This window comes from Oxyura jamaicensis, chromosome 1, assembly GCF_011077185.1.
Source record: "Oxyura jamaicensis isolate SHBP4307 breed ruddy duck chromosome 1, BPBGC_Ojam_1.0, whole genome shotgun sequence".
Taxonomy (NCBI): domain Eukaryota; kingdom Metazoa; phylum Chordata; class Aves; order Anseriformes; family Anatidae; genus Oxyura; species Oxyura jamaicensis.
Genome location: NC_048893.1, coordinates 85,973,599 through 85,996,343, shown reverse-complemented (window position 1 = coordinate 85,996,343; position 22,745 = coordinate 85,973,599). Strand labels below are relative to the sequence as shown.

The 22,745-nt window shown below is 40.1% G+C and overlaps 1 protein-coding gene across 23 annotated transcripts in view; it reads right to left on the bottom strand.

Annotated features, from left to right (window-relative positions):
- Positions 1 to 22,745, bottom strand: part of ZBTB20 (zinc finger and BTB domain containing 20) — a 458,760-nt gene that overhangs the window by 208,853 nt on the left and 227,162 nt on the right. For 20 of the 23 annotated variants that reach the window (XR_004747391.1, XR_004747392.1, XM_035314837.1 and 17 more), the window contains one exon: positions 4,860 to 4,942. The exons of the other annotated variants lie outside the window; for them this stretch is intronic. The gene's annotated coding sequence lies outside the window, so the exon portion shown is untranslated. The remainder of the gene's footprint in view (positions 1 to 4,859; positions 4,943 to 22,745) is intronic. 23 annotated transcript variants of the gene reach the window in all.

Sequence of the window (22,745 nt, the reverse complement as noted above, 5' to 3'; positions counted from 1 at the left end):
CTGCTTTTCACGCAGTAACATCTTCATTTTGTCCTGACTTTCAGCAGTCTGCTCACATACTTGGTCAAGACCAGGAACATAAAAATCCAATGTTGAATCCTGAAGCACTATTCACTTCTTAACTTGGACAAAACTCCCTCTGAAATCAATAAAAGAGTACGGGCAAAAAAAGCAGCTGAGAATTTATCTAACTAGAATAACAGATGACGCATGATGACATGTCCTGTGACATTCTGCCCAGACTGGGAGAACTGACATACTATAGGATTTTTTCCATGAGCCACCAAATGCCCTTTGAACTCTGCTTAGGAGGTTCCTTAGGCGAATTCTTTCACCGGAATTCAAAACAGTTGAAAAGTCCATTGCCAAAAATGCAGACACCTTACAGCACTTCACTTTTAAACCCCTTCTCAGAAAGACACCTACATACTTAAACTGCTCTCATCACTGTGCTAAGTGCTTTACCCTGTTAAAAAAAAAAAAAAAAAAAAAAAGGAAAAAAAAAAGAAAAAAAAAATCTGTCATCATAGATGTTGTTCTTCTGAGCATCCACAAGAAACAACAAGACTAACTTAAAACTAGAGTGGATTACTTACCTTTTTTAAAATAAAATAGAATGTTCCACGGAAATGTTTGTATGTCTCAGCCAGCTCTTACTGTAGGAATTCTGCCCAATTTTTGCATGATAAGCATGCCACAACATTTTGTTGGCACGTATGTTGTACTTTTATACTTTATTAGCTGCTACAGAAACAGTCCAGGCTGAAAACTTTTGTGTGGCTCATTTGACTCTTCCTCTGTTACCTGCTAAAAGGCCAGTAAAGCTAAATGGACGAGCTGCAGAAAATTGTGTTTACAAAAAATAATTAAGGCTCGTTATACAGTCAGCTGTTACTGGATGAATGGATTAATATACACTGAAGATTAGATGTCCAGCCCGTAACAGAAGATACCCCAATAATAGACTCTGCTGACTAAGGGTCAACAAGACCCGCCTTCAAGGAAAGCTAGTTGAATAGCACTCATCTCCAGACACCCAAAGTGCAGTTTTGAAAATTAGAGAGATACCTAATCTGTACAAAGAAAGGTCCTGAAGTAAACAGAAAAAACAAACAAACAAACAAACAAACAAAAAAAAAACCTACGTACAGCCATATTCATCTATATGAGAATTAAGATATATTAGGCTATGGAAAGAGTTTCTGGGAACAAAGTGTCTCTAAACGGAGAGACAAATTCTCTAGAATAAGATAATAGGGTTTCCACTCTTTGTCTCTTTTTGGAAACTTTCCTGTACACAGTTAAAAGCAAATCTGCCAGGAGCTGGAAGCTCTGCTACTAGCAGAAAAATTCCATGCAGCAAACAGTAAAATGTATTTTGCTCTAATATCACATCCAGTAAGCCAAACAAGGCTTCTTTGCTTACATGAAAATCGGCATCTTCTTCGTCATAATCTAGAACCCTAAGTCATTGTTTACCGTGATACTACACACATTTATATGTGCAGCTGTGATCTCCCTGCCTACCAGACAGTGCAATGAGAAGAGAACGAAATAAATCAATACACATAACACAAAACTATTATTCCTGTCCTCAGATGAATACCAGGCTCATGGTTCTGCATGCGACCTTCTGAAAAGACAAGCATTCCTGACAGAAAGCTTACTACATAAATCCTAATGCTCTGAACACAATGTTAGAATAAAAAGCTCACACTACTTCTCAGGTAAGGACTATTCTAACTTCCTCCTTTACACAAGCAGGAATAGTTTCGGGGGTTAGTCCCAAGCACCATCGTACTTCAGACCCTGCCAAATAACAACAACAAAACACTAGGGAGCTTGTGAATGTTCCTCAGCAAACAAAAAGAAGAAACAGGGAGTGACTACCAGCTCTCCTGATCCCTAATACAGAGCTTTGATCCAGGAAAACCTTCTGACTTTCATGCAGAGTCTGAAAATACCATTGCAACTTTTGGATAAATACAGGATCTGTATGATGACGGTGGTGGATCTTGACTTTGCAGGTCCTGAACGCAATAGTTAGAGCAAAACTGTCCAAATAGCCTCCTTCTGAACATCTGCCCATTTAGCATGCAATCCTGCAGCGCTTAAAGAGACTATTCACAAGCCATGGCATGAAAAGACCCCAACCACCAGGCAGAAGGCTCACTGAGCACAAGCAAAATCCATTTTTCGGAAAGGCAGGCCCCACTGGACCAGGCTTGTTTCACAGCATCTTTCTTCCCTGGGTGACAAGCCCTCCACCTCCATTTTAAGCAACACAGAGCAAACAGGAGCCTATTCTGCCTTCTGCGACATGGCAGCACGCGACATTTTGAGTATTTGCTCTTCTCTCCACTGAAGACTGTACCTGCCCATACAGCAGACGAGGGGCTGAGAGCTCAAGGCTCATTTCGGCAGTGACCCTCAGAAGACGTTTGTTTGATTTATGCGCTGTGTCACCCCCTTGGTCTGATGAGAGCCCCCCCAACTCCCCTCCCTCTCCTCTCCTTTAATCTCCGCATGCTGTTATGCGAAAGGTGCCAACTTGAGAACAGACAGTTCTGAAAAGAAGGCAATTAAAAAAAAAAAGCGCCGTACTTTAGAAATTTAAACAACAAGCCCTGTGATCAAAATAATTCATAAAGGGAAGGATTTTATGAAGTCATTTCACGAGCACACAATGCTTTTTTTTTTGCTTTGTTTTTTAAATAAATCCGTCAGTACACATGCCAAGGCAACACATCTGAATACAATATCAGCAGACACACCCTGAATCCCTGCGCCTGTGCTCTCCCAAGTTACAGCAAAAGCTAAAAGCTGGGCTTTTTGCCTACATTTTAACCATTATCAATTACTTTCTTTAGTTCGGATGTGTTAGTTAAAATCCTTTTTTCCCCTCTTTCCTTCACTGTCCTCCTTTACAAGTGCTCCTTTCCTGCTCCCTTCACACACAGAAAAAACATTATTTGAAAAATGGATTTTTCCCTTACTGACGGTAAGTGTGTCTGTTTAAAAAAAAAAAAAAAACACACAACAAAAACCACACAACACATAAAGAGATCTAACTTATAATGAATCCCTCTGGCATAAGGAAGCCTGTTCTAATCTCTCTTTATCGGGTTTGAGTGATAGTTTTGCTCAACGAGTATTGACAGGGCCGTCCTGTTTCTCAGGCTTTCATTTTCCCTGAGTTGGAAAAAGGATACAGTGCATTTTCACATTCTCCAAGTCTGCAGTTGTTTTTATATAAGAAGCAATTTGCTTGGGTCACATCAGGTCAAATGGGAAGCCTGCCCAGCTCTTGGTTTTAAAGGAAAAACATACAGAAAGACACAAAAACACAGCAGTTTCCTTCATTAAATTCCACTCTACCTGCCATGGGCTTGCAGCCACAATGGAATTTCCCACCCTGGCTGACCATAGCTAAACTTTATTTTTAGTTTTTTTTTTTTTTTTCCCCTTTAAATAAAAAGTCCTATTAGTTTTCTTTAAAGTGAACTTTGAGGTAAGGGTTATTAAAGTCAATGTAATTGTCCATTTTAAAAAATATATATAATTTAATAAAAGCCTACACAGAAGCAGGGCCAAATGCTGAAGTCCTTATTGTAGTCCAGACTCTGATCCATGTTACAATGCTCTAAGTCAAAAGTAACTCTTCCAAAGTTGCTGGAGTTGTGCCTGGGTAAAAGATCAGAATCTTGCCTCAGTTTTTTAACTCATTTCTCACTTAGGGAAAACCTCAACTGACTCCAGGGAGAGTTTGCCCGAGCTAAGCCTGCCTGTGCAGCACAGCGTGAAGCCTCTCTCTGCAACACGCTCGGCGTTCTGCTCAGCCCTTTCAAACTAGCAGTAGCTTCAACACCTGAAGAGAATGGCACCCAAATAAGTCCCTTTGCTACTAGTCAGCAATTGCAAAGGTTAATGGTAGCAGGAAAGCTTACTCCCAAGCAAAAGGAACGCATCCACAATCGCTCCCCAGACTCCAAAACAATCACTGAAACCTGAGGTGAAATCCTACCCTAAACTGCAAGAAGATGATGCTGAGGGAGTGACTCAGCGTGTACATTTTTAAGAACAATAGATCATGAAGATGCTTCATTGATTTCAATATAGCCCTAGGGAGAACCAAACATAGCTGTTTGCTTTGCTTTGACTGTGATTTTATTGTACACACATGTAAGGGAGAAAAAAAAAAAAAAAAAGAGAAAAAAAGAAGGGATACATCCTGAACCATAGGTGAGACAGAGTTTCTTTTAAGATGCTGAAAGGTGTCTAATTCAAATTCAGATCCATGTAACTAAAGCATTTGTACCTGGACTCTCTCTGCTGAACACCCAGCTAATCCCAGTGTGCTGTTACTAGTTTGCATTTAACTGCAAACACTGTAATTAAGTTTGCAGAACAGTTTCCATTCAGACTGTTTGCCCATAACTTTCTGCAAAGTCCTTTTTTTTTCAGGCTGAAAGATGGGCCTCAACTGAATGATGCAAAATATAAGGCAAATTGGGGGCAGGTGGGAAGAGAGTGGTGGAGAACACGCTCAGCTTTGCATTACCAGCGGGTGGCCCCCTCCCTTTCTCACAATGTCCTCCACCCTGAAAAGTCTTTCAGCCTTTTCTACAACAAAGTCAAAAAAGAGAAGAAAAAAAAAAAAAGGGGGGGGGGGGGAAGAAAAAAAGAACAGTTGGCTCAATGCCCCTGTATCCTCTGTTTTCCAGACACTCATGTATGAAACAATGGCAGTTTTGCCTGAATTGGGGCTAAGGACTGCTGGACTTGCCCTTTGAAAACAATTTTTGGACTTACTATCGAGACTTTCATCCAGAGATCACAAAGTGCTTTGCGCTACTTACCACACTGGGCAGACCTTTGAAGCAGTTTGAGCTGTGTAACAGCAGAGTCACTTCGTCCCTTGCAGTGTCCTTTCTCCAGCAGTCTAAGAAACAAATGATATTTTAAAAATCTCACATGTTCCATTCAGTTTCAAAGGCTGGCTAGTAGGAAACTGCTAAGTTCTCTTCATTTTATTTTCCTATGGTCAAATGCTTCTTTTCTTGTATTCTGTCTGCTCTCTCTGGTGTCTGTTTTTCTAGTTGATTCATCTATTATCCCTCTTTATATAATCAAATTTCTCTAGTCAGGCTGTCATTGTGCTCTGGCCTTATTGTACTCTGTCACCTCCAACTTCTTTCCTTCAGAAACTCCACACCCCGATTCCTCTTTAAAGTTGCTTGCTGAAGCATTTGCTCTTTCAGCATCGCAATACGTTTATAAACTGGAGATTAGTTCACTTTGTCTAGCTTCCAAAGCCATTTGCTGCTTGAGACCATTTCATGAGCTTTTCTATTCATGTGGATAAACAAAAAAAAACCCTCAACTATAATGTGAATTAGGAAGAGGAAACAGCAGTTGCATGGAACAAATATCAGTGAGGGTGAAATTAGTAACAGTCACAGTTTTTATCAGTGCTGTCTCTGTCTGAACTATTCTGCTCTGACCCACCTTTAGATAGCGAGCAGGATTTCACAAGTTAAAAGGACGATACTGCTTTTTAGTAGAACTGAGTGACCTATCGTAACGTTTTGCTTGTGACTTCAGTATTTCTATACTGAACAGTCCCTAGACTCACAAACTTCTGTCTAGATGATTAATCTGAATATTCCACAGTTCCCCAGAGCGGTCCATTATTTTCCACAAAGCCTTTAAAACTTTCTACTAGAGTTAGGTTTTTGAAGTGACGTCTGGCTAACAGATGTGCTTATTCTGGAACTTTTAGATATCTTTCCTCAAAACAAGAGCCTTTTCACAATTTAAATTCAAGTCAATGACAAAACTCCTACTGATTTAAAAAGATATGCCAAACTCTTGTTACAGGGCATGGGGCCCAAGGAAGCGTATCAGATGCTTTGTATGTAACATCAGTATACATAATCAAAGTCCAGACTCTGGATGTGTTCAGGTGACCTGTCAACTGACCGCCCTACTTCTTGTGGACTTTGTGATACTATACTGAGTAGTAAGCAGGACTACGTGTGAAAGAACTTCTTCGCAGTCAGGGTGACGGAGCACTGGAGCAGGCTGCCCAGGGAAGTTGTGGAATCTCCTTCTCTGGAGATATTTAAGGCCTGTCTGGTTGCCTGCCTGGGCAACCTGCTCTAGGGAACCTGCTTTGGCAGGGGGGTTGGACCCAATGATCTCCTGAGCTCCCTTCCAACCCCTACAATTCTGTGTGATTCTGTGTGTGACTTTAAATACATGAGGCCTGAATTTCCTTCATATAAGAAGTGATCAGTTAGATATTCGTATCGCTGACTTGCAGATGTTCAGTGCCTAAGAAGACAACTGCAATTTATTGTCTGTGTAGCTACTAAGAGTAAAATCTGTTCACTATCTGAGGCAAGCATTTGGATACCTACAGAAGGATGAAAAGGTTATAAATATAAGTGACACATTCTATTTGTTGTCATGAGTGTCCAAAGGAAACACTGTTGTCCCGGAAAATAACATTAGATTTCTAAATTGTGTGGATTACTTGCATTTTAAAAACATGTCAAAGGAGCTTCTCAACTGGCGAAAGGATGGCTGAAGTTAGATGTAGCACCACGAGCTGCGCTGAGCAGCAGAAGGCCTACAGGACAGCCTCCTTACCTTGAAGTCACTCAAGATACGCCATTTAAAGTGGAGTTGAGTCAGACTATTTCCCCTCCTTTGCAATGCTCCTGAAAACTCTCAGCAGACAGCCAAATTTACAACCCCCCGCCCGTCCGGAACCCCCTCAATTTCTTGGTTTTAAAGGCCTTGGGCCTGCAGAAATGCACACTGCTGAAACCCTTCAGGTGCCAGGGCAGCTGGTCTAGCTTCACACCTGCCAGATACAGAAAATTAAATCCTTTCTATGCAGTAATAAATGGTACAAAGTGGACAGAGGTGAGAACCTGAACTTCTTGCCTATCGTGTGGAAATCGCTGTGCAGTCAGTGGTTCATCACAGCCTAATGATCTAGCGGAGAGAGTACTGCCAGACCAGGTGTGCCGGTGACTTCTTAAGGAATTCAGCAGAACTTCCCTGGTCAGGGAAACTTAGCAGCCTTCAACACCACAACTGACTAAATAAATGTCTTATAATTTTATAAATGACAGCAGGAATGACTGTAATTATGCTTATTAGCAGATAAAAACGTCTCTAAAGGATTGGATTGGGGGTGCTTATAAAGCAAAACAGGAAACAGGCTCATGAATGCATCTGTGGCGCATGGTTAATCTAAGCTGAAGCCTTGCATATATTCATTTTCCATGCCAAGCATGATCATCATAAGACTTGATTATATTCTATCAGTTCTACGGGTTAGAGCTTGAACTACTATGGGAAACTGGCTTAAAAAGATAATCATGTTAAGATATAGCATGTATTTCCTTGAATATGTGCTTAGGAATTCTGTCTTTTGAATCCTTCAACCATATTCCCAGAATCAAGCCTTTAAAATGAATTACTTCATTATTTGTGTTGCTGAGTTTTCTGAAGGCAGACTAGGAAAAAACATTTCAAATACAAGTTCTCTAAAATCTGATTTTGATTTAAATTTCATATAATAAATTATTTTTATAACCCTCAAGAGAATGGTAAGCACAGGAAAGAGAAAGTAAGAGATACTAATCAACCCTACCTCAATGACTTGGATATTTAGGGTGAAATCATGGCACCAGAAAGAAGGAAAAAAGGAAACCAACAAACAAGAAAAAAACAACACCACATTGATTTCAATGTAGCTGAGATTTCAGCTTTCTTATTTGCTTAAATTGTAGATGATTTGACTTCTAAAGTACCTAATTGCTACAATAAGTGAGCAGAGGTAAAAGTTCACTAATGGTAAGTTAAACACCAACAATATGAATATTTACCCTCTTAATTCTCTTACGTCAAGATCCTTCCTGTCCTTAAAGCCATGTGCCACACCTGATCTCTATAGAGCTAAAAGACACGTATCACAGATAAAGAAAGTGATGAGGCAGGGATTTCCAAAAGCAGCTGAGAGGTTGGAGATCACAAACTCTCTTAAGGGTCCTGCTGTTTTACTGCACAACTGGGCAGAACTGAGCTTGCAGCTGGGATCCTGGGTGAGTTGCTAGTCTTGGCCTCCGTGGTCCCTGCCAAATCACTTCTCCCCCACCACGAAGGACGGAAATTATTCAGCAGTGCCCTGTGCCAGCACAGCCCTGCTGTGGATCACACATTACCCCTCCTCAGCCCTGCAACAGAGTCAGACACTAAGTGCTAAAACCCCAAATCTTTGCTGTCATTATTGGGATACATAGATTAAATGTCTGCAGGTCTACAACACTCACTGTGCTGAAGGGTGGACAACCAGCTTAAGTCAGGAAGAAACAAGCCCCATAGCAGTCTGTAGTAGGGGAACTAAATTACCTGCCTAATAGGAATATTTAAAGTTTGTATTAAAAATAAAAAATCAGTGCGAAGCTGACATTGTAAGGCAGGTGAGGATACCCAGACTTCTAATTTAAATTTCATCACAATTGAAATATTTGTATTTTTGTTCACATTCCAGAACCTGCCAAGACCATCATTTTTATTAATTTAATAGTATCATCATTATTTTCCCAACATGTTTAATTCTTGCATCAAAAGGAGCTAGCTGTTTGCTATGGTTGAGATGCTAAGGCTGTATGAATTCTCTAGAAATATTCACCATTCACTTACTCAGAATGGCAAGTTTCAATGAGATTTTCCTTGCTTTAATCGGTTTGAGCTAGCTCTTTGGCATTCTGTTATAAATAATAGAAGCTACACACTGCACTTTTATAACATCATTCATCTAAGGATCTCATAACTTAATTAAGAGGGACACTGTCAGGTTAAAAATCATATATTTTTTATTAAGTAATTTCCTTATCTATGTTACTAATAACATTTTAGGCTATTAAGCTGAAACAAATTCTTAAAATCTAATTTAACATCTACTACTAGCGTGTATATATTATATATACACAGCTGGTTTACTTTCTGAGATATTAAAACAGATGTGCTAGCCTTACTTCTGTTTCAAGTTGGTTTCATTTACAGATTTTCATGTGTGAACAATACTCTTTCTTCGGAGTGGTATAAACACTCCAGGAGAACATTTAAATGCAAACAAAAAACTATATTAACATTTAAGAAAATAAAACATATGGTTTGTTAATATAAGACTTGCAAGGATTCAACAGCAGTGGAACTTTAATTTTAGAGGAAACTATCTAACATTGTATGGTGCTTATTTTCGCTTTCTCTAAAGGGAAGGTGAGAAGTACTACTTCTGCACTGTTTAATTACAGGAGTGCACAAATCTGTTTGCTGTGAGGGAATACTTCATTAATAAATTCATTCAACTATATCTGAGCCTTTCAGATATCCAGAAATGTGCTGCTACTTCACAGAGTTCACAGAGGCTTAAAACAGAGATTCGGTTTTGATGGGGAAAGTTAACATAATGAAGTTTCTACCAGTCACAGTTTAGTTAAATTGTAAGTTGTTGAAACACACGCTGCATTCCCAGAATGGGCACACAGTACCTAAAGCACTGTTGCGTCTCTTGGAATCTACAGAAATCTACTGTAATATCAAAAAATGCAATATGCATTTTTGCAGCCTTCTCTAAATACTGGGGAAAACTGAGACAGACAGATTAAATGATCAAAGTCCCAAGAGTGAGTCCATGATAAAACAAACATATATATATATATATATATATTAGATATATAGCTATGCCTGCACCACTCACTCCTCACTAAGCTACTTGGTATCTTCCTGGTATTTCAATGTATTTTATGTGAAGAACAAGCAAAGCTATTTTCCACTTCTGTGCCTATCAGCTAATACACAGCAAGGAAGAGGTGGTTTTCAAGTTTCCAGTAGGTCTTTTTGCTTAGAAAGACATTCCTTCTCTTTCTTCAGTTCCCTGGCTTCAATGATCAGCAAAATGAGCGTTTACTTGCACCCCGAGAGCTCCTGCCACGCAAGCCAAAAGGATTTTTACCTTTTGTTTTGCTTTTTAATGGTCCAGTGCTCAGACATTAGTCCCAGGAGATATACCGTCAACTACTAAACTTTTTAAGCAGGTGGAGGTTGAAATGGGAAGCAGGTCATGGAATCAACAGCAGTGAGTCAGCTCTGTCTACTGCTCGAAAAGAGAACTGTAATAAGAGTGAAAATAATACGTACAAATAACAAAATGTACAACCAAAAGGCCTCTCAGGGGGCAGTGAGAAACAAGGGACGCACACTAAAGCCAGCTTTGAAAATGGTGGTGCAGCCTGATACTCAAAACCAAACACAGGAAAGTTGTGCAGAAGAATCCCTTAGATGAGATGTTCAAGGTTAATCAGCTGGGTAGTGCAGAGACAATGGGAAATTAGGCCAAGGACCACCTTCCTTGGCCTAATCCACCTTCTGATAAAACGTTCATTATTTCACCTTAACATCATCATATGTCAGCATCAAATACATCTGCATTGGAGAGCCATTAGTTTCATTAAGAGTGGCAAAGCGTAACCAGGGTGCTACAAAACATGGAACCCTAAGTCAGGATATATATTTTTTTCAAGTTACAGAGTTTTCATGTTGTACCTATTCCGGATCCAGGACACACAGCTGAAAACCAGTGCCCTGGGTCAGAGTGCCAGCATTTGCTTTATCTCTTTCAAATAGCTGGTGTTTCATTTTCTAAATTTGTCATGTGCAAGACATGTCTTAAGAGACAGTGCTTCAGTACTACGAAGTCCAGCTATCATTATGTACCTCTCAGCCAAACCAACTAGTGACAACTACAGATAGAACAATGCTTTTCAAAAACTTGTTTGTATCTTTTTGTCACTGTTTTAAAAGTATGAGGTCTGATTATTCTGATATTAATGTGTATAATTGTCTCATTAATCATCACACAGACCCTTCTCAACAGTAGGTATGTTTAAGAAGTGAATAAATAAATTTTAACAGTGATGGTATTTTTCAAGTACTACAATTTTTAAATGTCACACACATGTATGGCAGAAGATACCTGCCTCACAGGCCAATCTTAAAAGCAGAATTTAAAAGGTAACTTGTCTAGTACAACAAAGTCAATCCTGAGACTCATACACAGGTATATCTCTCCACGTCCTCTTTGTCACAGAACCACAGAATCGTTTGGGTTGGAAGAGACCTTAAAGCCCATTCAGTTCCAACCCCCTGCCATGGGCAGGGACACCTCCCACCAGACCAGGTTGCCCAAAGCCCCATCCAGTCTGGCCTTGAACACCTCCTGAGATGGGGCATCCACAGCTTCTCTGGGCAGCCTGTTCTGGGCCTCACCACCCTCATAGTGATGAACTTCTTCCTTATAGAATCGGAATGATTCAGTCTATTGGCATTCTTGTTCTCCTTTCTCTGTTTCATCACCCCACCAGCTCCTGGCAGGCTCTTCTCCCCACGGAGCAACCTTTTTGTCTGGTTGTGGAGAGCCTCAGCAATGCTGTAGAGTTCCCACAGGACTACCCTGCTGACAACGGGCCCCTGTAGGGTGCATGCAAAGGCCCAAAACACAGCGCCTTTTGGTCTGAGTTTGAGACCCTGATCAGACGACACAGCTGCTAATTATAATTTTGCCTAGTCCCTCACCTCTCCCTGAACCAGTTTCCTCTCTTCCCTATGAAGACAGCTAGTAGTAGTGAAGGATATCCTTTGGGTACAGAAGGAAGGCCTCCTTCATTAAATGCTATGAAGTGTTTTGATATCCTCAGAAGCGTGGTGTTATTTAAGTGCTAATCACTCTAGTCTTCAGCATGTCCAAAATGATTTTGCTTGTTACCAAAAAGCTCCATTGTCACACATTACATTGCCATTGCACTGAAAAATAATTAACAGCCTACATTTGGGGGTCCATTATTTGAGCTGTCTGACTGACTAGGGAATTATCCAGAATTCCCAAGTTTTCAACGGAGAAATTAGAAAACATTAAAAAGGTAGGCCAGGGAACATCTCTATGAAACAACTCAAACAAAGAATGAGAAAAGAGACCATTCCTTGCAAGCACTAAGGCAAAGCAGTAGGCAAAAGTCAAGGTAATCTGATGTAACAAGCGATCTATAGGATAATTTAAGATGGTAATCTAAGAGGAGTCCCAAAGATTATCTAACTCAAGCATTTAGCAAACCATTCTTAAAATCTAGAATCCTGAAAAGTTACCAAGAACAGCACACACTGATCAAATCAGGAGATGTAACATATGGCTGTACCATTTAATATTTCAAACACCACATAAAGCAAAACATCATGTGTATATAAGAAGCAATCAACAGCACTTGAAGCACTCGCAGATCCTGAGTTAACCATCTCCACTGTCACTTGTTTGGAATCTCTTCACCTCTTTGTTTTCCTGTAGGAAATCAACCTAATCAGCTTGAAGCCTACCTAATGCACACGCTGCTATACATATACAAAAGTCAGAAATGGAGTCAAAATTGCTGGCTGACCCAAGTAAACCAGGTAGGATTGAAACGCTGCATCCAAACAGATCTCAGGTTTGAATATCCACTGGAGTTTGACCTGGATCACTTGGTCATCCTTCAGAGCTCCCACTTTCAATTAGGTAGCATTGGGCATGTTACATAATTAAAAACAAACAAACAAAAATAAAACAAAATTAACAAAACAAACAAAAACATGTAAAGTACCAGTGGCAAGGAAGAAAATAAATGATAAAAAACAAACCCCAAACATTTCAGCAGACTTGTATGTAAGATGCAAATTTGCCCAAGACCAAAGACAGCTGGAAGTGGGTGGCATATATCTTGTAAAGGCAGTACAGGTATGTTAAGAACCTGAACTGTGAGACAAAACTCAAAGGAGCAGCAGTCTGGGAAGGAACATCTTTGAAAGATTCCTTCCTTACACACTACCAAACTTTCTTTTTTTCTTCTTTTTTAAAAATTTACAGTCTCAAAGCTGGAGAAAGTCATCCTCCAGTTTCTGCTCCTGACCTCCAGCACCAAAGGCCAGCCCTGCACCCAGCACACTCAGCTTCCAGCCACTGTGGAATTTCTCACCCTGGCACCACATGCCCAGCTGTGCTCATGGAAGTGGAAAATCTGACAGCATTGTCTAAAAGACACAGCTTGGGATAATTGTTCCTTGTAGTTCCTCTGTCAGTGAACATTATCATATTCCTCTCACAAGAAGGCTACTAAACCTTTCATATTCCTCAGCTCCCAGCCACAGAACTCCTCTTTTGCCTTTAAAGTAGTAGTTATATATGCTGGGACATAAGAAAAGGTTTTACAGTTTTGTGCAGATTAGAGATAAAATGTCCATATCTGTATTTGCTTTAATAATTTCTTTGTATGGCATAAACATGGGAAAAGGAAGAAAAGGAAGCAAAAAGTACCCATGTTTATGTAACATAGGATGGATAACCTTCATGCCTGTAAAATTCTTATTTTATAAACACAATATATATATTACCCTTATTTTAATGCAGGACAGAAAACCAGCATTACACTACAACACTTTCGCTGTGTAAATTTTGAAAGAAACACAGAAGGAAAACGTATGAGCAGCTCACAGCCAGGTGCACAAGTGGCACATTCACAACAGATCCCTGTACAAGGAAGGTTTTTCCAGCACAGATCCCTGTTTTCTACCTTCAGTTTGATGAATCCCATTCATCCTATCAAACCTTGGTATCTATATCAATTCCTTGGAAGGCCACTGTCACCTTTATGTCAGAGCTCCTCTTGACCTCCAATGCCTCTTCCCTCAGCCTCCCTGGGAGGCAGAAAGAGCTGTTATGCCCAAACTGGCTTCCCCAGGGTCCTCTGAGAGAGCTGTGGCAAAGCGAGGGTAAGAGCCCAGGGCTTATGCATTTCAGGTTAGTACCTGACAACATAACCCTCCAGTTTTTCTCTCAAATGCATTCTGCAAGTTATTATTTTTTGTTAGGGGCACAGCCAGTGAAGATCCTACTCACTCCTTTAAGATGAGGGCTGCACTTTCTCATGTTCCCTCTTAATTTTCCTCCCTTTCTTCCTCTTCCCGCTACCCTAACCAGTAACGTCACCAAAAAAAAAAAAAAAAAAAAAAAAGGTGATGGCCTTTTTTTAGAACGCTAGCCAACACTTAAACATCAGTTTCATTGGAGACTGTCAAACCCAAAGTCATGGCTGGAAGGATATTCTCTCTGCTGTTTCTTTCCATTTCTTTTGCTACAGGTAAGGGTGCTATTGTTATTCAGAGGAGAATAAACAACATTCCTACATTACCCTGAGAACTTGAATGACAGTTTCTCTGAGCAATTTTCCACCCTCATATTTGTGCACATTGCTGTAATGGCAAGCCTCGTGCTGATCTCATGTTAACACTTTTAGGCGAAACCTTATGTTAATAGAGCAAATTAAGCTAGGGATTTTCATGCCACCTTGGGCTGGTTTCAGGCCAGGCTTGATTTCCCATCTTCAGATGAAATGGAGATGAGTCTAAATCAGAGTCCACTAATCAAAGCCACCGCAGTATTAAACAAGAACCTAGAAGTACCTTTGGTGATCCAGAAAACATATAAATAGCTGATGCTCAGGTGTAGAAAGCAATGCTGCTGGTAACATACTAAGTGATATTCTTTCTTTTGATGAAGTGAAGCGACATCCACAGTCTTCATCTCTTTCAGTAGTACAAAGAAGTATTCCCTCCACTCGTCTCTACATAGAAGGAGGGCATAGCCTAGCTATTCACATACCAGTACGTTTCTTCCACGAATTAGTCATGATGTGAGGTGATTAAGAGATACCTTAAAGACTGCAACAGTGCACTGAAAACGTAGGCACACAAAATCCCTAGACATTTTATGAAATTCAGGCCAATATATATATAAAATTTATGCATACATAATGCATGTATCTAGTGCAATGGATGTCTTTTTCTATATATTTTGTATGTTATGAATTTAAAGAAATAAAAAACATGAAGTAAATACAAATACATGCACACACAGAGAAAATTATGTGGGCCTTTCTAGCATGAAAAGGAAATTATTAAAAGTTGGATAAACAACAACTGAGGATATGACAGGGGCAGCTGGAGAACCACACTGGGGGACAGAACTTCTAAGTGAATCCACACAAAAAAATGCCTCCCCTGACAATCCGTTGTTCTTCAAAGAGAATAATGATTCTAGAGATGAGTTTGCATTTGTCTTTGGATGTCACAATAAATGCTAAGAAAGCAACTGAATGAGAGTTATTATTTCCTCTGAGCAAAGAAGGATTTGGGTAGGCTGTCAGAACAGCAGCACCAGCAATCCGAGGGCAGATACAAAGCAATGGCAAGTTGGTAGGAATCTGTCCAGGGCCCTGGGAAAGGAAGATGAAAGAGGCCATGGGGCTAGCTGGAGATCTATTAAAGGTAGATATAAGAACCAAAACTGCAGGACAGCTGTTAAATCACAAGGGACGTAGGAGCATTATTTGAGAAAGAGATCACAGAAGGCATAATTCCTCTGATTCTGTGACCACCAGAACACAAACCTCTGGGAGTCAGTGGAGAACGTGTTCCACCGAGGTCCAGGCTACTGTGCTGGAATAATTCAGCTGGTCTGGGGGCTGTATCCATGTCCCTACCTCGTCCACACACTTGCCACCCCAGGAGAGTGAGCGCAGCATGAAGCACTGGTAACCCCTTTGTGTTCAAGAGTATTAGCAGTGCTATTATGGGCTATCTAATCCTCTCTCTCTAAATGCGTGTGCTGGGCAGAACATAAATCCAGCCCTACCTCTGAGAAACAAGATGCTTTTCCAACTGGCCTGATTGAGTACTTGGCCTGATGATGACTTTCACAGTCAGATGTGCAATCTGCCCTCTGGCTCCTTGTTGGTTTGGACTCATTGCCTCATCTCTAACACCCGACTGCAAGAGACAGAGATTCCCGTTTGACTTTATAAGATTGTATGTCACAGACGATAGGTAAGCTGTGTCTTTGCACCCAACTTTTCCCCAACAGATCCTTTCCACACCGCACTCTTCCTTGTAGTGCTACAATATGGAAAATGACAACTGTAAAGGACATGAGAATTAACCTTTAAAATTGCTGCACAGCAGCAGGAAAAAAAAAAAAAAAATCACAAATTGACCCAAGAAAACAGGGTGCATGGTATCCACTCGGATGGGCTGCTTTGAGGTGTTAACATCGCAATTCAATGGTACTGTTTCATTATTTGCTAACCTCTATGGCAAATCTGAATATCTTTGTTTAAGAAGAATGGTCTAAAACGGGTTATGGGCTGCATTATCAAAGCATAAAAACATTTATAAAATCCACACCCCTGCCCTCCACGCCCATGCTGTTCTATCAAAATATACAGAAGAAAATATTTACAAGGTATAATCTTCTCAGTTAGGCTTAATTTCCTGTATATATTTTAAATGCAATTTCTCAAGAGCATACACATAAGGAAATCCAAGAAGTGGGAGGTGTCCACACAGACCAAATTTTAGATGAGAACCACGTTATTTTCTTATGCACCGGTTTTGGTCTTTCAGTTTGCCCCATGATAACAGGAAGAAGATAGGAAATGAATTTCAGACTAAAGCTGAATGAAGGAAAACCCCAGTAGAGTGCAGCTTTTTCTGTATATGAAGTTGCTAACAATTAAGGGGAATTCTGAATCACAGTTTAATTTGGCATTTTCAGAGCTAGGATTACTTCATTTCAAAGACTGAGCTAAGTCTGCAAATTTCAAAGTATCTAGCACGCTATAAAAAACAAGAAAATGGAGCAATCACCAGAAGAAAGAGTCAAGTGCTTAAACTAGGACAAAGTAATAACTGACACGGAACTGGGACTTTCCCCATTTTCACTCTCACAGTCCTGTGGTAAACCATTTCACTTTGTCTTTGGTTTAATTTAGGAAAAAAATATTGAAAACTCTCATGCTTGGAATGAGTATATATTAATCTTTTGTTCTGAGTAATAAGGTGCAAAGAAATGTAGTCCTGGCAGGATACTAATTTCTGATGTTGTCAATTAAAAAACTTCTGCTGGTGTTTTGAATGGAAAAATCTCTCGGAAAGTGTTTTTATCGAAGCACCCAGTTCCAAGTCCTGGATTATTAGGTTAAGCTCCATCAGCAGAGAGACCAATATAAATGCTTTTCATACCATCTGCCTCGATGCCTTGACAAAAAAATAAAGACGAGAAAATATGTAGATCCCAAATTCCCCAATTTTAACCTGTTTCCCTTTAATATAAAGCTGGGAATTCAGATCCTAAAACATAAAATGAAAAGCATGATTTATTTTCTTTTTATCTTTCCTCAAAAACTCACGGAACATCCAAAATCTCAGTGTTCCCTGGGCTTATTTCTTTTATATTTTCAAACCAGAAAAAAAAAATAATGTTTTTACCTGATGTTTATTAGGAGGCTCTACATAATTACAAACGTTCTGATTTCCCTGTTTAAAAACAAATTAGGGTGTTGTATGGGGCCTTGGAATATTAGGAGGCAACTCCAACAGCTAATGATGGAGGACAGTGCCTCAGCAAAGGCATTAGCAATCCATCTGGCCAATTAAAGAGTAACTTAGGCAGAGCCCAACACTATTTCTCAATTACAGTGGCTGTGACATCGAGACTTGAGGAGTAGTGAGATTTAGCGTGAAATAATACTGTGAATCCAAACAGAGAAAAGCAAGGAATAGGTGTTGTAACCCCTCAGCAGAGAGAAATGGGAAAACACTGTCAGCCAGAGATGTACCTTGACTTACCAGCAAGAAAGAGGGCAGGACTTTAAGAAAAACAGCTCAGACGTGGAAGTAATACTAACGAAGCCCATCTTCCTACAGATTGGTGATCAGAGCCTGCAAGCTCTATGCAATACAAATACAATTATTGTAGGTCTCTCCTCCCACAAGAAAGATAAAATTCTCAGTGAGCAAAAGACAGTGTGCTGTGGTTGCTCTGGAGCAAAGCACGTGCTGGCCATCCAACCATCCTTCACTAAGCTTGGTTAAATGGTAAGTTCTGCTTGTTTTTGCCCAGCAGTGGCACTAGTTTGAGTTTTTTTCTCTTCTCTTTAGACCCCCATTTTACAGAAAATGAGTTATCTTTTAAGTTGTTTCAGACTTGTCTGAAAATGGTCAGCATGCTCAAAAGTTGTGTATGGTCGTGACAGACAAGCATAGAGACAGAGTCCCATAAACTTACATGAGATAACTTGGCAGCAAAGTACAACAGAAATCTGTGGTGTTTACAATCTGGAAGCTTAAGCCCATGCCTAGCAAAGAGAAACCAAAGTCTTGCTCTGTTTGCTGCTTCCCTGTCCTGACCTCCACGAGCTCTGACTTTGCTATTTCCTCCTGTGGCCATGACTGCAGGCACAGACGATCAGGATCTGCCATGCCAGAATTTGGACCTGGACAACGTGTAAGATTTCCTAATGCCTTTACATCGCAGTATATTTTGAAATATTTTTTTTCCATGTCTTGCACCTTCAGAAGCATACAACCTGAACTCATGCGTCAATAAAAGCATTTTCTCCTGTCCCTCCCCACCTGTGCCTGCTTCTATTCCTTTCTCCCTTTTTCCAGCAGTGAAAGGAGAAGGAGTTAAAGATCACGCTGCCTTCCAGTCAGTACTTTCTCAGGTATGTTACCTCTCTCTGCACACAAGTGACGCTGCCCTCCCTCTGGATGGTTCCACATATCTGTCCTCTGAAGCTAAAGAGATGGGAATGACTTTCCTCAACATGAAATGCCGTATAAAGAGTGTGGGTGGGAAATATGCAGTGTAATGGAACTGAAACCCCATAAGGGAAATCAACACAGGCAGTTGCTGATACACTATTTACTTGGATAAATCATCCATTTTCCTCCTGGGCAAGATGACTTGAGGTATCACCTACCCGGGATGGCAAGTACAAATATAAATAATAAATAAATCTATCTGAGGAAGAATTTTGACTGTAATGGGCTTTGTAGAGAAGTAAGTTTCAGTTAAACTTAATCCTTGCTGTCTTCTGTGTCTCCAGCAGCAGAAACATCTGGTCGGTTTTAGATTCCCCTTGGATTCCCAACTTCAAAGGGAGTTATAAAGAATAACAAATACATGTACTGGCACTGAAAAAAAAAATTAGAGCAGCAGGAGAGAATGGTAAAATTGTCCTTATTTGACTGCTAGTGACAGGCGCCACAGGCAGAACTGTGAGAAAAAATCTTAACGGCTCAGGCAAATAAGCTTTTTTTTTTTTTTTTCTTCCTAATGACTGGCTCTCTCTACTAATGACGCAGAAAATCTATGGGATCTGCCCCATAATGGCAAGAAGCACATGTGCCAAGGAATACGCACGCAAGGGTATGTAGAAAACAGATTTCAAATCAGATATGTACTAAATTAATAGGCAGGAAACCAGGAACTAAGTTTTGTTCCCAGCTCTTTAGCTGAGAGTTCGCTGTGTATGTTGTTGGTTAAATTACAGAGGGCCAAATTTGGGCTCTTTAAGTCAGTAGGACATTGCAAAGTATGGTCATAAACAGTGACTGCCATACGCACTCGTCAGAACCTATTCCAAAACTCTCAGGAACAGGGGTAAGGGTAAGCAAACACAGTAACAGACGTCTGCAGCATGACGTCTTTCCTCTGCTACGTGGTGGCTGGAAAGTGAATGGGTGGCCATGCTGCCTTTAGGAACGCAGCACTACCTGCAACAGCCTTTGACACGTTTTTGCTCGTCTGTGCGCTGAGCTTCATGCTGATCTTCTGAATCAATGGGCTCGCGGAACAATCACACCCTGTTCCCCACTTCACTCATGCAGCATCAATAGTCTACTTTATCAAGTTTTGTTCTTTCACCATTTCAATCGTAGGGCTAATAAAATAAATGCAACGCGAAGGATGTGTGAGGATTCATGAACCTGTGTGAAGCCTCCTGTGTGCTAAAAATTAACTCTTGTAGCAACACTAAGCTTGTTAGTCTTTTCATCAAATCTATACTCTCTTAAATGCCTGGCTTCATGTAATGCGAAGATGGATGCCAGAGGGGAAAATTACAGAATAGGCTTTTGCAAATAGTATTAAAACCACAGCTATCCCTCTTCCACCTCCAGTGACAGGGAGTCCATAGAATATAAATACTGAAGGTAGTCAACAAATAAATTCCAGTGATTCCTGAATCAAAGAGTCTGATCAACTCATGGATATTTGATTGCTATATTTGGCAACTAAATTTTCTTGCAAATAATCTTGCAGCTCTGTTACTGGACTTGCAAACATGACTTTTTTCCTGACCTTATTTTATCTTATTATGTCATGAGGTAAGCAGCTTCCCATTGTTTCAGATTCGAAGATATTTCAGGATCTCTTAAATGCCCCACATAATAGCAAGACTGTATCAAGATTTTGCCACAAATACAGCAGTCTCGTATTTGTATCAGAATGTTCAGTCATAAGAATCAAAAGTTCTTGTAGCATGCAATGACTGAAGGACTTCTGCAACAGGCTCCTTACTGAAGGACCCTAATCCTAAATTGATTTTTCACTGAATAGTAGAAGACTGGAAATGAAGATGCTCTACAAACTGCTATAAAAGAAGGAATTGAAGCAGATATTTTTGCGACAGAAATCAGCCATTTTTGAAGCTCATACTGCAGTGCTACTAAAGGGTTGAATCTAGAAAGGGAACCCAAAATGAGCTTGAATTGCACAGCAGAGACAGGACAAACCAATTCCATGTCTGGTGTACCGTTGCTCTGGGGGAGCCGTTGTGGGATAAACTCATCCGTCTTGCCTAGGAGCTACCACTGAAAGCAGTAATACGTGAAGCAGGATCTCTAGTGACATCAGACTGCCAGGACCTGTGAAAAACAGTGCTTTTGGATGTACTGATGCAAAATTAACTTTTAGAAAAGTCTCTTTGACCCCTTGACCTAAAGATCTTTGACTCTTGAAAGGGGGCCTGTCCTAGTACGGCTCTATTACCTGTGTCGCCAATATCCTCCCATTGGGAACCTCTTCAGATTAATGCTTACAATCTTAATAGTCCAGCAAAAGCATACTTCTAGAGAAAGTAAAGAAAGATTTTGTGAACACAACAGGAAATCTCAGGATTCCCAAGAGAGGATTTCTTCAAGGGCCACTTTATTTCAAGGTAACATCAGAAGTTTTCTAATTTCTGTATCTGCAGTCAGAGCTGGCTGGCCTGGGTTGAGGGAAGCACAGGCTGAAATAGCTTGAAAGCCAGCTGCAGGTTCTGACTGCATCCACAGTCTGCATGGAGAATCCCCAACATGGACTTGATCCCCAGAGTCTGCTAAAGCCAAGGGAAAAAATAGTTCAGGTTTAATATATATATATATATTTTTTAAAAAAAATACTTTTTTACTTTTTTTTTTTTTCTACAAGAAATGCTGCCTATAATGAAACAGTTCATTAGAAAACCAACAGCCACAGTTCCTGTCTATACCTCTAATATTTACTGCTGCACACCGCAGAAATGACCCTGACTTTCTTGACTTTCTGAAGACAGACTGGCAAGTATCAGTCTAGAAGTGAAGGCTTAGAGAGTATGTTATAGCCTTCAACTATTACGGATAGTGAAGGAAACAAAAGGCACTGGAAGAAGATGGGAGGCAGAATAGCTTTCTCTCTACATCTGTTACAAGTTTTTAACGATACAAATCTTTCTAGTTAAATCGTATCTCTGAGTTTGGTGTGTTATTTATTAAAGAGAGCAGCACAACAAAGGGGCATAGACAATCCATCCTGGGACAACAGCTAACAAACACTTCAGCTGCATAGCAGCATTTCACCAAGTACCTTTATAAATTTTTCTTCACATCTTGTTTATAGCACGTTACATTCTCCGGTAACTAGAGCTGGTAGACCAGATCCGGCATGGTCTATCAGTTTCTTGAGTACCTTTCCTGTCCTCGTATGTGTCTGTAAGCATTCAGGCACAGTGCAGCAATTCAATATAACCATTATAAATGCAGTTCAACTCCTGGCCAGCCCTCAGCATGCACATATACATTTGCAAAGCATTAATGGTATGTTAAGCTAAAAAGAACCATCCCAATAATACTAGCCAGCTAGGCAAGATCTACAGATGCTTTCTGTTTGCTTGGGATATTTTACTGCTTATATTACTATCTTTTTGATGTGTGATGCTCTACCAGCATGCAAGAAATATTGTGTGTCCACAACAAACTTTTTCAAAAATTCATTTATAGAGAGAGGTGGCAGAGCTTTTTTTTTTTTTTTTTTAAAGAAAAAGGCCTAAAAATATCATTATTCCAGCTCTTCACGTTCAAGACCAGTGCAAAAAATATATTCTTCAGATTAAATCAGCCTTCTTAAGACTAAATTCAATATATACTGATACGGCAGGTTACATGCTTAGTCATGTAAAAAGTTCTGATGAATACAGGAGACAGCGGTTAGACAAAGCATATATTCCTGCCTGTCTCATCACTGGTCTGTGACTGAGAAATATCAAAGCAACTACACTATTATCCCTAGAATACGTATTTGTCATACAGAAAAGCTGCTTTTATATAAAACACCCCTTACCAAGTTTGAAAAACAGAAACAAAAGGTTAGGTGGTCAAACAAATGGAAAATCTTTTCATTTCTTATTTTTCTCACCTTGTGTTTACCTCAGACTTGAGCGCAAACTCCAAAGTAGAGCTGCACGATGTGTTTCCTCTGCAGGGGTGATTAGATGCAGACT